Genomic DNA, 15,610 nt, shown 5'->3' with positions numbered 1-15,610 from the left:
GATGTAGAAATCACTATAAAGTGGTATATTCATATATATTCAGGAACAGTAATAGTTTATGTATCAAATGTAGAAATGAAATGATTCATATTTTGAAAACATATGGGCCACAGAAATATTTCAGTTTTTCAGAGAATATATAAAAGTAGATCATTAATTAAAATAAGGAGAGGGAAGACTTCATTGTATAGATTTTTTTTAAAGCAAAAACATAATTTCTAGATTTTTTTCCTTAAAAAGTAAAACACTGTCATATTTATATCTAGAAAACGGTTGCTTCATCCCTCCAAGTATGGCATTATCTAAGAAAAAAAAAAAACATTAAAAAAGGTAAACACAATCTGCTTACATGGAAACTTTCTGTCTGACACATGGTGGCCAGTATAGACTTTCCTCTTGCTATTAGAGATAAATAATTTAGTAAAAAATCTATGGACACACGAAAATCTTTTCAGTGGACCGACCTCATTTACTCAGGTCTTAACTACAAAAAAGATGGCTGTCTCAGTGATGAAAGTCATCTTGCCCACTGTGAAGACTTCCGAAGATCGCATATGGCGCCAGCGGGGGCAGAGGCCGAGGCAGGCTGTAGAAAGGACAGTCCTAAGAAGCCTGCACTCTGCTGCTTTCGGCTTCCCCTTGTTCTCCAACTCAAACTTCTGCAGATCAAACTTAGTATTCCTTCCCTCCCTCTTAGGTCGCACAGCCGTGACCGTCCTCCGTTCCCTGAACCTCATCTCTTTCAGTCCATTGGACTCTCATTAGATTGACCGGCAGGCCATTTGGCCTCGCTTCGCAGTGAGCCTGTGTGGAAGCTGCTCAACGCGGCAGTTGTGCTCGTGCTGTGGACGCCTGGGTCAGCTGGCTGGGTCTGCAGCCGGCTTCAGTGCTTATTACCTGTGTGGCTCCGGACACGTGATTTCACCCTTCCGTGCCTCCATTTCTTTCATCTGCAAAAATGCAATGTTAATAATAGATCATAGCATTTGGAGAGGGTTAAAGGCGATAATGCAGGCAAAGATAGTCAGAACCACGCCTCGCCGAGAGTTAGGGGCAACTTATGTTACTTCTTATGCTCTACAACTTATGCTCTTCTTACTTGGAGAAAGAATTATTTTGTCTATACAAACCTCAACACAGATCCCCTGCCCTGTGTGGGGTCTACAAACTATGGGTGGAAAGAAGAATATGCTTTCATTGTCATTACTGTTACTATTTCTCGCTTTACTGGACCTGTAGCTTGTTTTTTCCTCCTTGAACCACAAAGCTCAGCATTCACTGTCTTCTGTTATCTGTGTCCCCAGACACAAGACTGATAAACTTCCTGAAAATAGACACATGTCTGGACAGAAAATCCTCAAGCTGCAGAGAACCTTAGCCATGGCCTAGTCGTTTAGATAAAATATCGCTTTCTTAAGCAAGCTTCTGTAGAGCAAAAGCCACTTAGGCTTGCATGACTTTAACCATGGACAATGGTTTCGAGGGTTGCAGGTTCAAGGACAGGTTATTTATTCCAGCAAGTAGCAAAATGTCATTCCAAAACTCCTCTGTTTAAAGATACTAAGTCACGCTCATCTAGCGTTTAAGTCCGGTTTGAGGGAAAAGTTTGTCAAATCTGATCCTGGTGACGGCCCTGCTGCCAAGTGTGTGAAGGGGCCTGTGGACTCGGCTTAGCTCCGTACGGAGCAGCCCCTCCCGCTCCCTCGCACTCTGTAAATGAAGAGTTCAGCTTTCCGAAGCTTTACAGTTGGAGCGAAATCTGTTTCTCTCTTTGTTGAACTCACAGTTTTCTCTTCCTCTTTGTTCTGACTAAAATTACTTGTTATTTTTGCTGTTTTACTCAAGGCTAAACTAACAGTTTTTCACAATGGTTGATTTTCTGATTCCCCAGAAAGAGTCCCCACGCTTTTAAAATATTTTCGCATGGTATTTCCTTGTGCCCATTTTAGTCAAATCCTTATTTTCATGTCTAAGATGTTTGATTTCCATGGTACTTGCAGGACATTTTATTAAGGCTAAAATAGTACCAGAAAATTATCTCACTTAAGAAACGCAACGAAAATTAAACACAACTTCATAATTTTAGCAACACTATTTTTCTCTTACGTTAATGAATCTTTTCTCATTTTATTAGTTTACTTCAGACAAATATGACAACAGATTTAAAATGTGAGGTAGATTTAAAAAGTTGCCGCTAATGTTAAAATGCCCTAATGTATTTTATTATTTTAAACATGCTGGAATATCAAGCCTCTGACAGCTTCTTTTTTGCCCAAGAAGACGGTCCCATAATACATGCTCCATAATATATAAAACAATATTTCAGGAAGTTATATGTCTATCATAAGAAAAAAGCATTTTAGACTTTTGCCCCTAGTAACGGAAGTATTTTATGTGGTCAAATGATGTAGTTTGCCAAATTTGAAGAAAAATTATTTTATGACTTTAACACTGTACATAATGAGAATAGGCCAATGACTAATCATGGAAACAGGTCATCTCGGGCATGAAACGGCCCACAGAGAGGGGCAGGTGCAGAGAGAGGGATTAAGATGGAGGTGGGATGGATGCGGGTGACGAGCATAGGGACATGCAAGGGGTGTCAACCTAGGATGCTCAGAGCTGAGAACAGAATTGGAACTTAAGGCAAGGGAAACTTATTTGTAAAGTGAAAGTTGGTTGAAGTAAATCAAATCTAAGATTCTTTTTTACTCTGAAACTCCTTTATTCTATGAAAGTGTAAATTGACAGTAAAAAGAAAATGCAAAAGGATTTAGAAAAAAATTGGCTCAGGGTGTGCTGGGGCCTTTGGAATAGACTCCAGCGAGCCGTGGATCTCTGAACCCTGATGATCGCTCCTCAGAAATATGTAGCAATCAGCTCTTTCTGCTGATTAAAATGTTAGCTCCTAGTGGAAAATTCTGTATTAATAGTTCAGCTGCACTGTTCTTGTAGGTATTTAATTACATAACACACTAGAATTTTCAAATGGTTCTCCCGTACCTAATCTCATCTGATCTTTCCAGTCGCCCTGTGGGATTAACAAAGTGGGTGTTAACCCTGAGGATACTTGAAGAAGCTAAGTTCTTTGCCCAAAGCTAAATAAAGAGTCACAAAAGCTAAAACACAAAACTGAAGTCAGATCTTCTGGAAACTCCTCCAGTTTGCAGCTTCAAAAAGGTAAGCATGGAGCTTCGCCATGAAAGTAGCTTGAAAATGGACACAGGTGTTAGGGAAGGAGCAGGAAGTCAAGGACGAGATTCAAACTGAGATGCCATCTTGCCACTGGGCAGGGGGAGCTGGGAAAAGGAGGGAAGGATGGCCAATACAGGGATGGTTTTCCAGGAGTGAGGTGGACCGTGTCCCCGTCTGCCCAGCATTCTGCTTGGTTCTGTGGAGAGAGAGGGAACAGTTTTCCCTGATACAGACTCAGGTAGATAAACTGGACGGACACAGGTTAGACTGTGAATAAAACCGTATAAATACAAGTTAGAAGAATGATAGCTGCCTACAGAGGTGTGAAGGACTGTCATTTGGAACAGATAGGGAGGCAGATTACTTTACTGGTTAAAAGTTGAGCTTTTGGTGTCAGAAAAACCCAGAGGCACATTCTGGTTTTGCCCTTACTGGCTATGTCGGTCACACAACTAAGGCTTTCCTCTTTAAGCCTCAGATCTCAAGAAGTGTAAGGGGATAGCAAAAGCTTTTCCTAAGGTCATTAGGAGGATTAAATGAGAAATTGCACAAAAAGCACTAAAGCTTCGTGTCTGCCAGTTAGTATAATCATTCAATGTCAGCTATTATAATAGATGCACTCAACTGTGGAAGCTATGGCGAGGAACGTGTTCATTTCTGCTTGTCGGTATGTCCTTAGCACCATTGTGGTGCCTGGCTTTGGAAAGTGCAGAAGAGCTTTCCTTAGAAACTGCCATGAGGATGTTTGAATATGGTCTAAGGAAGAATTGTATCCATCCATGCTACTTGAGAAGGGGAGAGAGAACTTTGGAAGTAGAGGGCATTCCGGTGAAAAAGTAAAGAGAGAACTTAATAAATGGTCAGAGGAATATTGTAGGGAGGTCGTAGTTCCCAAGGTCCTTTTAACACTAATGGAATCTGTTCACAATTCTATGAAGAAAAGGAAATGAGGCTGGCAGTGCTGTTCAAATAAAAGCTCCAACTTCCATATATATACGATAGTTTCAATCTTTAAAACACAGACAAAAAGATCATCTAGTGTGTTGGCTATGAACTGCCCTTCGTACACTTGAACACAAGAAAGCTAAGGCGAGTAGTGGTCGTGTTATTTTTAGAAATGTCAGTGAGTCCACAATGATCCTGCCACATGCCTTTGCTCAGTCTCTTTGTGAGATAAATTATCAAAAAGCAGTCTGTGAAAACCAGACAGAATGGGTCTGTAAGGAAGAATAATTGGCTCATATGGAGAAGACAAGCTGTGAGATCCAGCTGCACCGCGTTCTAACAAGGCTACTTGTGTCAGACAATTTTACTATTAGTCCTGGAAGCAATCTAACTACGTCTTTTGTATTTACTCCTTTTTGACATCTTTATGTAAATGTACTTTCTAATATTTTTAAAATATTGAAAGTTTAATGATATTAATGTAATGTATAATGTATATATACACATAATATAAGGTATGTGATATTAGTTCTAATCCTCTATAACTGTTTTAAGAAAAGAGATGGAAAAGGAATAGCAGTCCTGGGGGACTTTACAAGGTCCTCGTCAACCTCACAGAAACCAATAATCCTAAAGAAAATGAAATCCTAAAAGAAAATGGGATGTGGGAAGGGATAGGAAGAAGGAGGCAGAGGAGAGGGGCAAGTGGGGCTGAGACAGACTCTGTGTGTGTGTTAGGCTCATTTCTGCCCCGAGGTCATTTGTTCCCATTATAAAAGGAAAAATCAGAAGCAGTGGGCCATCAGTGATGCTCACAGGAGCAGCTTATGGATGTAAAACACAATGTGGTGAAGACTAAAACAAAGATGCTTTTGCTTTTAAAAGGCAAATTCAAGGCTTATTGAACAGAACCTGTCAAACTAGATTTATGTTGGAATATACAAAGGTATATAAACAGCATGATTTGAAGAATGAATTTCAAATTGGCCTCTCATGGTGATCTTTGTTTTTGTCCTGAGGCTTTAGATTTTCAAACAATACTTTATGAATTATGAGATAGAATCATTGCAGATAATAATGATGGTAACAGTCTTGTCTCTTTGGAATAATCATTTGCTCTAAAGGAGGATAGAGTACAATGCAATTTTAAACATAAAGTTTTATAAACAAATAACATTATAGTTACTTCTTTAAGTGACCGTATTTATTTCATTTAGAAAGTGAGGCATGATTCATGATTCCTGTCTTTTGCTCACATCTGTTTAATTTCTTCTCTGTAATTTTCTTGTGGTCTTGTACAAAAGCTTATTTTCATTCTTTTAGAGTTTATGTGTATCTTTTGTGAAGTGATGATTGTGAAACAAGGGTAGTGTTATCACACACACAGAAATAACAGAAGTAGTTAATATATCTGAAACTCTCAGCCAAACCATCAAAGAGTTCTTTTGTGACAACTAATCTTATTTGTTAAAAGGATTCTATAATCACAACTCAACAACAAATAGTACTATCAAAAGCATCTGATGGCATGACCATATGCTCTTAGAAAATTAGGCTATGATGGCTAATTATGGAAGTTCTGATCCTGGATATAATCATAAAAACAAAAATAAATTTACTCCCCTTAACTAGTCTAGAATAACATCTCTCACTGAAATGTGTCACCTGAGCAAAGGATCAAGGCTTTTAATGTTCATCTTAAGGTTTTAAAGCTGAGAAATAAAAGTAAGTAGAAGAAATTATGGTGGACCCTATAGAGAAATTTTTTCATCAAATGCGTCCAGTATTTACTGAACATTGATTATGAGCAAGGCGTTATGTTAGGAAGTTAGGAAAGGCAATGGCACGAAATAATCCTGCTGTTTCGGTGCCTCAAACTCCTAGAAAAGTATAAACATGTGCACAGATTCCTGAAATCCCTGTTCAGCTGAGGGCGTCATTGCTAATGGCGATGAGACCAAGGAGGTTATTGGTGGTCTTCGGAGTTAGGGAAGAGCTTCAATACTTCAAGATAAGCTGTGGGGAAAATGAGTTTCCTGCCCCGTCTCCTGTAATTCTGAGTAGCCAAAAAGGGAGGCATAACAGACACCTCCCAAAGTAACAGACATCAAGAGGTCACATTTTTTTCAGGGCTTTTTTAAGCGTCAGAAGGACTAAGGTGCCATATCCTGGCATATGGGGGGTTTGGTAACTTCACATTGCTAAGTTGCGCTGCTCCTGTGTAAAATACGAAATGTGCTTTAGGTGACCCTCTGAATTTCCCACAAAAATTATTTAGTGCTAAGACAATGCTTTCTCTACTTTTACTCCATATTTTCAAAGATATGACATGGATTGTCAGGTAGTGTAGCTAGGCCATCACGGTAATCTTTCTCTGGATTTTTGCTTGGCAAACTGATGCAGTGCCCAATTTTCACAGGGTTACAAAGAATGTTGCAAATTGCTAGCTAAAAAGAGAGTGGGAGGACAAGAAAAACAACAAAACCCAAATATCAAAGCTAGCCAGGAATGTTCTAAAAATAGTGAAATGTACTCAAATCTGCTAACACTGAGAAAGCAGCAAATGAAGATGTAGAATCCTCAGGAAATAAAAATCCAAGTGCTTGGTATCAAGTCAGTGGGTTATTGCATTTTTAAATCTGAGATGAAGCTTGAATGTCACACCCTTGTATTGTGGATGACACCGTCAAGTTACTGATATATATATACACACACACATAATCACAGAAGTGGACAGCTGCAATACTGTAGGAGAACTGGCCAGAACATGTGAGTATATACCAATTCATGGGCTGTGGCCAATGGTTTGGCTGGATGGCCAGGGACATGGAAAGAACATGATTAGAAAATTGGTGGCAAAGAAATTTGGGGGAGAAAAGTGGTGTGAAAGGGCAAAAATCTTGAAGATATATGTGTCCTGTGTGAATGCTCACCAAAGAGTGACCTCAGCAGAGAAAGATTTTAATAATAGAGTAGATAGATGATGAGTTCTGTGGCTACCAGTCAGTCTCTTTCCCCAGCCAACCCCTGTCATCACCCAATGGGCTCATGCACAAAGTGGCCATGGTGACAGGGGTGGAGGTCATGCATGGGCTCAGCACCATGGACTTCCACTCACCAAGACTGACCTGGCTATGGCCATCGCTGAGTGCCCAACCTGCCAGCAGCAGAGACCAACACTGAGTCCCTGACACCTCACCATTCCCTGTGGTAATCAGCCAGCTACTTGGGGGCAGGTTGAGTACATTGGACTCCTTCCATCATGGGAGGGGAGCCTTTTGTTCTTACTGGAATAGATGCTGACTCTGGATATGGATCTGCCTTCCCTAATGCAATGCTTCTGCCAAAACTGCCATCTGTGGACTTACAGAATGTCTTATCCGCCGTCTTGGTATTCCATGTAGCATTGGTTCCGATCAAGGAACTAACTTCACAGCTAATGAAGTGTGGCCACGGGCCCCATGCTCATGGAATTCCCTGGCCTTACCAAGTTCCCCACCATCCTGATGCAACTGACTTAAGAGAACAGTGGAATGGCCCTTTGAAGACTCAGATATAGCAGTAACTAGGTGCCAGTACCTTGCAGGGCTGAGACAAGGTTCTCTGGAAGGCTGTGTATGCTCCGAATCAGTGTTCAATGTATGGTACTGCTTCTCCCATGGACGGAATTCACAGGTCCAGAGATCACGGAGTGAAAATGGGAGTGGAACCACCCACTATTAGCCCAACTGACCTACTGGCAACATTTTTGTTTCCTGTCTCCCCAGCCTTATGCTCTGCCGGCCTCAAGGTCGTAGTTACGAAAGGAGGAATGCTTCCACCAGGAGACACAACAATGATGCCCTTAAGCTAGAAGTTAAGACTGTTGCCTGGCCACTTTGGGCTCTTTGTGCCCCTAAACCAACAGGCAAAGAAGGGAGGTAGTGGACTGGCTGGGGTGATTGATCCTGATGACCAAGGTGAAATTGGACGGCTGCTACCATGGAGGTCAGGAACAGTATGTCTGGAATATAGGAAATCTAGAGTGTCTCTTAGTATTCCCATGCCTGTGATTAAAGTCAATGGAAAACTGCAATAACCCAATCCAGGCAGGACTACTAATGGCCCAGACCCTTCAGGAGTGAACGTTTGGGCCACCTCACTAGGTAAAGAACCAAGACCACTTGAGCCGTTCTCTGAGGGCAAAGAGGTAGTGGAAGAAGATACTTATAAATACCATCTTCAACTGCATGACCAATTACAGAAACAAAGACTGTAATTGTCATGAGGATCTCTTCCTTATTTGTTTTGAATATGTTTGTGTGCGTATATATAGACATGAAGTAAACATCTTTGTTTTCTTCCCTCTCTTATCCCCTTATCATATAACATAAGATGTATGGACTTTATATCACAGTATTTCAGCACTGTGAGCTTTACATAATAGTGTTTAAGTTACAGGATATCAAGGAGAAGAGTAAACGTCCCACAAAGACTCTCATCCTCTCCTGGGGAAAGGGTTAGTAGGTTGTTGGTTGAATGCAGGATAGTTGCTACCATGGCAGGTGGAAGTATGACCATGTTATCGTCTTTATATGGAGATTAAGTATGATTTGAGAAGATGCGTACGGGTGCCAAGTTGACAAGGGGTGGACTTGTGATAGTTAATTTTATGTATCAACTTGGCTAGGCCACAGTGCCCGGATATTTGGTCCAACATTATTCTGGATATTTCTGTGAGGGTGCTTTTTGTATAAGGTTAATATTTAAATCAGCGGACATTGAGTAAAACAGATTGTCCTCCATAATGTGGGTGGGCCTCAGCCAATCAGTTGAAGGCCTTAATAGAACAAACACTGACCTCCCATGAGCAAGAAGGAAGTCTGCCAACTGATGGCCCTTGGACTTGAGCTGCAGCATCCACTCTTCCCGGGGTCCCCAGCCTGCCGGCCCCCCCTGCAGATTGTGGACTGGACAGCCTCCATAATCCCATGAGCCACTTTCTCTAAATAAATCACTCTCTCTCTGTATACACACACACACATCCTATTGGTGCTGTTTCTCTGGAGAGCCCTGCTAATGCACGCATATGAATACACAATCACAGAGACATGAAGTGCAATCACCCGCCCACTTGGTGCTAAGCTTTTGCAGGCCCTGTGCATATGCTGTGGCTTGTGCCCCTCCTTGCAACCTCATGGTCCTTCTGCTGTGGCTTTAAAACCACACGCCAGGCACTGCACAATAAGCCCCTTTTATCAAGGCCTTACCATTGCATAGAGAAGGACATTTGAAAGGAAAAGAAAGTAGAAGGGTTTTGTATTGTGTTCATTCAGCATTTTTGAAAATATACAAGTTATGGAAGAACTTTATGATTGCAAGGCAGAGAACAAACAGCTGTGAGGTGGCCATGTTATCCCCGTGTCCTCAGGCCGATGAAAGGTTCTGAAGCTCTAGGGGAAGAGGGTTGAATGACAGAAGTCAAACAGGTTATGACAGCATTCTTTTCTATAAGTCAAAGTCATATGATAGCATTCATGAGGAGAGTTTTCCCTCCCTTTATTCCTGAGTATCTGCAAAGACAGTGTGACACTTTGCTACCATCACCTACCGAGGGGACATCTACTCCTACAGACTACGCAGACCAATTGTAGCACGCAGGGGGCGACCCTGAGAGCCCCAGCTGCCTCTCGGCCTGAACTCTGCCATTCTTGAAAGACCACTTGCTGTCACTTCCTAAAGAAAGGGCAGCTCTCCTTAGCCAACTGCCAGTGTCTTGTGAAGATGATCGTTCCATACCTGCGAACCCAGGGGTTCATACAGGGAGCAGCCAGCGGGCCTCCAGCTGAAAACGGAAGTAAGGTACCATGGAACCTGATGGGGTTCTCATTTTTAAATTCTATCTTTATAGGCAGCAAAAAACTTGGGGGCAAAGGAGAATTTAGAGGGCAATGTCAAAAGGAGAGAAGAAAGAGGATACATTTTTCTGACTCAGAAGACCATCTGCAGTCCTCGGAACAAAAGGCTAAAGTGGCATTCTACCAAGTGGGGTGGATGAAAACCTAGATGGCGACCCTCCCAGGGGTTCTCTGAGCTTGACAGAGTGCCCATTGAATGTTGTCCGTAAAAAAACAGCATATACTTTAGTTTTCTTGAAAAATGGTTATTCAACAAGATCGTTTAATGATCCCTTTGGACCAAAAGAACAGCCTTGAGTTCAAAATGCTCATTGTCCATCATTCATGAAATCTAGTCCCTCAGTTTTCTGAAACAATTGAGTCGCATAATATGTAAGATGTGATAAAATAGCTCAACCCGAGGGTTTTTTGTTTGGTTTGATTTTGTTTTGCTTCTTACAGTGAGTTGTGAAGTGCCCGCTGGGGAAATGTGCCCTTGATTATTAGGTGAATAGAGGAAAACTAAATTCGGCTGAGAACCAATTATATGCCAGCAATACATACGGGGCATATGATTAAACCATTTCATTACTGAGCACTTCCTGCCGACCAGGCGCTCTTCTGGGCCCCCGAATGCTATGGAGAATAAGACATCTGATCCTTGTCTCAGAAACTACCTTCCAGTGAGGAAGACCAGCAATAAACCAAAGAAAATGTCAGATAATAAAACTAACATGCAGATCATTGAAGCAGGGTGAGTGACAAAGGATGGCCAGCTGGTGACTTCAGGTCCCCTGTGTAAGTGATGTTGATGCTGAGATCTGGTTGGCAAGAAGGATGCAGCCAAGTGAGCATCAGGAGGAGAGCATTCCAGGTGCAGGTCACAGCACTGACAAAGGCCCTAAGGCAGATGCAGTTTGGCCTGCAAAAGGAACTGAGAGCCAAGATGGCTCAAGCCTGGAGGGCAAAGGGGAGCAGAGAGAGAGGGGGTCGGAGATGTTATTGAATGAAAACATGAATTGTGCTGTCTGGTCTTCAAGGAACTCAAGGTCCAGGGAGACATCTGAGATTTAACTAAGAACAAGATCTACAATGAGGGGAGGGGAGAGGGTTCCAGAGGATTATGTGGGCATTGTTAGAGGAAGCCGTGCGAGGTGGTTCGGGGCCTCCAGAAGGTCCTTTTAGGTTCACCTTTTCCCAGATATCAGAGAGCTACAATATTAGAGCTGCAGGAGATCTGCCAGCCCATTCCTCACTTGAAAAAGTGAATATTCTAAATGGTTTAACCTGCCCAAGGCTGTAGGTTAACGGCATTAAGACACGGCTGGACCTTCGGGTAAGCAGCAACATCTGTAAGTTTGCCTTTGCTCTTGGGAAAGGCTGCGCAATTTAACAAAATACGGACAGACCATGACTTCCCTGAGGGTGGCAACGCTGCCCATCCTGGGTGTCCTCGTTGGGTCCAGGGCTCAGCACAGTGCCTGGCACAAAAGAGATGCCACAGAGGTCTGAATAATTCGCAATAACAGGCCACGTCAGTGGGAGCTGGTTCCTCTCTCCGTAACTGGAGGGTACGCTGAGTGACCTAGAAAAGTGGCTTCTGTGCCAGCCCGCCTCCTTTGACCCGCTGTCACTGACTCCACCTCCTCAATAGGCCTGGATCTACCTTCTCTTGTTTCCAAGCCACTGGAGCAATCAGAAACTCCTTGAGGTTAGCTTTTGGCTTACTGTCTGCTTTTTCACCCTAAACTTTAGACTTTACTTCAAACACTTGGTACACAAGTCTTTACTCTGGAATCGTGCCATCTGGTCCTTTGACACAGCTCCTTCTGGAGCACCGTCTGTGGGAGGCCTAGGCAGGAGGGGAAGTCTGAAGAATAAAGTGGGTCATCCTCTCTGGCCTTTAACGGGGACTCCTGTCACACAGGCCTGTCCCCACCCAGCAGATGAAGTGAATGTTGACGTGCTTTCAACACGGCACAGGACCACGAGTATTTTGATTTGTTGGAGCCCCTTGTGCTGTGTGACGTGTTCTGTTGGTGGTTATGATGTGTGTAGCGTGGATCAGGAACATGGACTCATCTTATTTTCTATGCGAGAGTCCAACTTGAGCAAGGCACTTACTCAATTCTTTATTTCAATTATTTTTCACAATTTATATTAAGGATCAGTATCCCCATTCAACAGATGAAGAGATTAAGGTTTACAGAACACCTTGTCTAAGGTCTCATGGGTAGCAGGCCTCACTAAGTCCACGCACAGAGCTCTGCCTTCAGCACGTTCCCCACGCTCCTGAGCTCTCCGTGGGAGGTGACAGCCACATTTATGCAGCTGACACTCAGGGTTGACATCAAAAGGACACTCGCTAAACTGCTTCACATTGGAGTGATGCCGTCAACCTTCTGCCAGGCATCCTGTCCGTGATTTTCCCACTGCTGGTCATTACGACATTTATCTTATTTTGTTGCTGCAATTTGTAGGCAGAGTTTACCCAAAACAGTCCTTAGGGATGGCCTGACCTTCCCTTGCTACTTGCTAGATTGACTGACTGTAGGGTCTAAAGTGGGAGAAATTGGGGGGGAAGGTGTACACTGAGCAAATTAAAGCTTTCAGCCTTCACTCTAGTTTGTCAAAAGATGTCCGCCAGAAATCCAGGCTCCTTCTTTACTACTGGCACTTTGTAGATAAAGTGGGGGTGGCAGAGAGCCCCTTCTACTGTCTTCCTGTAGGTTACAACTTCAGGATGTGTGTCCCAAGAAAGATCTGGTCTGCAAGGACACTCCGAGCCTGCGCTGCCTGAATTCGAGGCTGGGCTGCGCGGCTCGCGGAGGGAGAAGGGGTGCGTGGGGCTTCGCCCTGGACAGAGGGAAGGGGGAGGCTGCTGGTCTGAAGCTCTCTGGCTGTCCTTGCACAGTACTTGATACTTTATCAATACATGTTAATTCTTTTGACTTGACAAAGGCCTTTTAAAATGCATATGCCTAACAATAAATAAATGCCTAGCCATAAGTGCCTACAATTAAGCCATGTCAATAATATATAAGTCATTCAGGAAGGCCACAGTCCTCTTGTGTTTAGAAAGTGAATTTTGACTTAAAAATTTTTCCAATTTACTCTTGTATTATTTTCATAATCATATAGAAATTTCCCCAGACGTCATTTTCCAGGCCAATCCTGAAAGCCAAAAATAAAGCTGTCGAATATTTGCTTTTCTTTGTCCTTCATATTGATTCTAGTTGACAGTCATTTTTATTTTTAGTTATTGTTCACTGGATTATGCTACATCAGGCTTGGAAGAATTCCAAAGATGGGGATGGGGGGGGTTCAGCCCCTCGTAGACCACTGGTTTGTGGCTGGCTAGCTTCCCATTCCTCCCACGTCAAGAGCTACCACTGGCCTCCCTTCTTTGCTTTATCCCTTGATTGAAACAAAAAATCTACTATAAAACCATCTGCACCCTCCCACCAACTTTCCCATGGCCTGACTTTCCAGAAGGGATGCGCGTGGAATATCCATGTTATCACGGCTGACAGATCGCTCCTCCCTGTGCCAGACTATACCTACGCTTGTCTAAACTTCCATCTATCTTCCGACTACATGAATTTCCCCATTCCAGCTTCCACATTTCCTTACGTGTTTCTGTATGTAAATTTTTTCATGTTTAATGAGATAATGGTCATTAAAGAAAAAACGTCCCTTGAAGGAGTAATAGCTGAGTCATCAATCACATTTTGGTTTGAATTAACTTTCCCAAACCCATTGGAATATGTCACCTTAAAAGTCTTGGTAGAGGGGTTTTCCTTGTTGGCTTTTAGATCTCTGCACAGTAGGACTCAATCTGCCTTTGCAGGTAATTCACCACCTGTCCCTCACCTGTGAGTGCATGTTTACCACTGTATCTCCTGCATCCAGCGCAGTATCTGATGCAGAGTTCTAGAAGAATCGGTCGATGAATGAACTTCAACCATGGCTGGATCTGTACCAGACCCAGAGGTGCCAATGCCGGCTATTAATCGGCAGTCCTTCAAATTGATATATTTTAAAGACATTATTAACTCCATATTTATTGGGGTCGGGGGGGGGGAGTGAGAGGGAAAAGCAGATTTGTTTCAGCTAGGATCTTTTTTATTTCACTTGAAAGTGCTGTTTTCCCACTTCAGCAGTGGTGGCAACAGAACCACATACATTTTGCTCCTGTGTGTAAGGTCTAAGCAAGGACCATATTTCCAAAGTATTCCAGAGATGCTACACAGCACCTCAGAGTCTGGTGCTCATGCCATTTCTCCTGCGTAGAATGACTTTCCTCTTTTGTACCAAGCTGGTCTTTCCAGGATAAGCCCAAATATCATTTCTTTGTGGAGACTTTCCTCAACAATTCCATGCCTGCTGCTTCTTCCTGAGAGCAAATTCTTCTCTCTGTTCTTCCATGGCAGACTGCTCACATCTCGGTTTTAACACTCATCTTAATTTAGTGTATGTCTCCCCACTTAGAACGAGAGCAAAGTGTGCTCTCTCAGTAATCCAGATGACTAGTTTACTCATATTTGTGTCCCTTGATCTTAATATTTGTACTCAATAAATTCTTCTTAAATGTTTGCATGAATGAATGAATGGAAGGAAGGGAGGGAGAGAGGAAAGAAGGAAGGAAGGAGGGAGGAAAGAAGGAAAGAAGGAGGGAGGGAGGGAAGAAAGAAATGGAAGGAGGGAGGGAGGAAGGCAGGCAGGCAGGAAGAATCAGGTCAGCATCTCCCGTGGCGATTAGCTGAGAGCAGGGCTTTGAGGCAGTTGGCATGAGTGGGAAGGAGGGTGGCAGGCAACATTTCAGAGTTTGCAGAACCACGCAGTACCCCACTGCCGCAGGTCAGAAGTGGGAGAAGCACTTTTCGATGACAAAGAATGGTTACAGGAGGGAGATAAAATTTGGTCCTAAGCCAGTTTTGCTATTTCACAATTTTGCCTATTATCTGCTCAGCTCAGAAGAAAAATAACAATAATTGCTTAATCCTTACAGTTTAAAAAAAGATGTTAGAGAAAACAACAGAAGGTCTCCATACTAGACAGCTACATGTACATTATTTAACAAAACGCTACTCCAAGGTTCTTGTAGTGTATATTCTTGTTTATTCAAAACCACTGTCTTGGAAAAAACTAAGGCCTGCATAAATAAAGCATGTCATTTCGTGGGTTTTCATAACTATTAACGCTGTTATTCTAGATTATGTGTTCTTTTCTTAGTTATGTGCTGCATCACATTCTTATCTCCTTATGCATGTCAATTTTGACAATTATGAATATGGAAGGTAATAATCACTATAGCACCTGTGTTCCATAGATAGACATTTCTTTAACCACCATTGCTAGCTTCTTATCCATGATAGCTTTCCTGAATAAGCTCATTTGTCATCCTCATTTTCCGTGTGATGAATACTGTAGAAAAGACATGCACTTGGTGACAACCTTCAACAAAAACTGATCCATTCAGTTGCTCTCTAGAGTAATAATTATGTTTTCTGGCATTTCAATGAACTTTGTTTAGTGATGCCCCAGGGAAAGGATTCTATAAGCATCAACTAATAAATCAATAAGTATGGTAA

Source organism: Equus asinus, chromosome 24 (assembly GCF_041296235.1).
Source record: "Equus asinus isolate D_3611 breed Donkey chromosome 24, EquAss-T2T_v2, whole genome shotgun sequence".
In the NCBI taxonomy this organism is placed as follows: domain Eukaryota; kingdom Metazoa; phylum Chordata; class Mammalia; order Perissodactyla; family Equidae; genus Equus; species Equus asinus.
This window is presented reverse-complemented; position numbering follows the sequence as displayed.